The sequence below is a fragment of the Schistocerca gregaria genome, unplaced genomic scaffold, assembly GCF_023897955.1.
Source record: "Schistocerca gregaria isolate iqSchGreg1 unplaced genomic scaffold, iqSchGreg1.2 ptg000470l, whole genome shotgun sequence".
Classification (NCBI taxonomy): Eukaryota; Metazoa; Arthropoda; class Insecta; order Orthoptera; family Acrididae; genus Schistocerca; species Schistocerca gregaria.
The window spans coordinates 4,045,366-4,046,251 of record NW_026061884.1 but is presented as its reverse complement, the minus strand read 5'-3'; the positions used below and the strand labels follow the sequence as shown (position 1 = coordinate 4,046,251).

The window sequence follows — 886 nt, the reverse complement described above, 5'->3', positions numbered from 1 at the left end:
TAGAGCGTCAGACACTTAATCCCAGGGTCGTGGGTTCGAGCCAGACGCTGGGCGAAACAGAATTTTGTTCCGCTGCAGGTGTAAATTACCGTTTTTCTGATTAACGAGATTTAATGGAAATAGCAACTTTAAACTTTGCCTACGTCTCTGTCAGTCGCAAGGAAACTGTATTTGAAGGTGAAGGTGATTTTGTAGACATGTGTAAAAGACATGTTCTGAAATGCAAGTGTTGTGGTTTGGAGAGCACATCGGTTACGTGTCAGATGTGTAGCCAAGCAGTAATTTGTCGCCATAGCTGCAAATATTAGCCGATAATATGAATTGTTGTCAGCTAAAGTCTGATGATGCAGACGACCGTAAGAACGAAGTACCCAAGAGTACCGCTAGGCCGCGCCTCTTTAGCTCAGTGGTAGAGCACTGGTCTAATAAACCAGGGGTGGTAAGTTCCATCCTTACAGGAGAAAGATGAATTTTGGAAATCAGTTGCGCGTCGTGGCCGTATAGCAAACAGTACCTGTGATGACGAACAATTAGCGACAGGCGTTTTTTTAAGATTTACTCTCAGATGTGATTAAGGCGAATGGCGCAGATAAAGCATTTGCCAAAGCGGTACAGCATAAGGTGGGACGAGGCAGTCTGAATTACATTTTATAGATGTATTTCTAACATATCTCAGAGCCTCTCGCGATCTTCGTCGTCGTCGTCGTCGTCGTCGTCGTCGTCGTCGCCGCCGCCGCTTCTGCAGAAGTAGCAAATGGCCATCGTAGCAAATGCGGCGAGGGACGCCCTGCCTTCGATTCCGAATGCACAAATTGTGTGGTCTTGTTTCTCAGTCTATATTTGGTCGGTCACGTCAGAGGTTGAATGTAACGAATGGGTGGGAAAG

The 886-nt window shown here is 46.3% G+C and overlaps 1 non-coding gene across 1 annotated transcript; it reads left to right on the top strand.

Moving 5' to 3' along the window:
• Nucleotides 1-392: 392 nt before the first annotated feature.
• On the top strand, nt 393-464 carry Trnai-aau (transfer RNA isoleucine (anticodon AAU)). The gene has a single exon. It is a non-coding gene; the product is annotated as a tRNA-Ile (tRNA).
• Nucleotides 465-886: the final 422 nt, after the last annotated feature.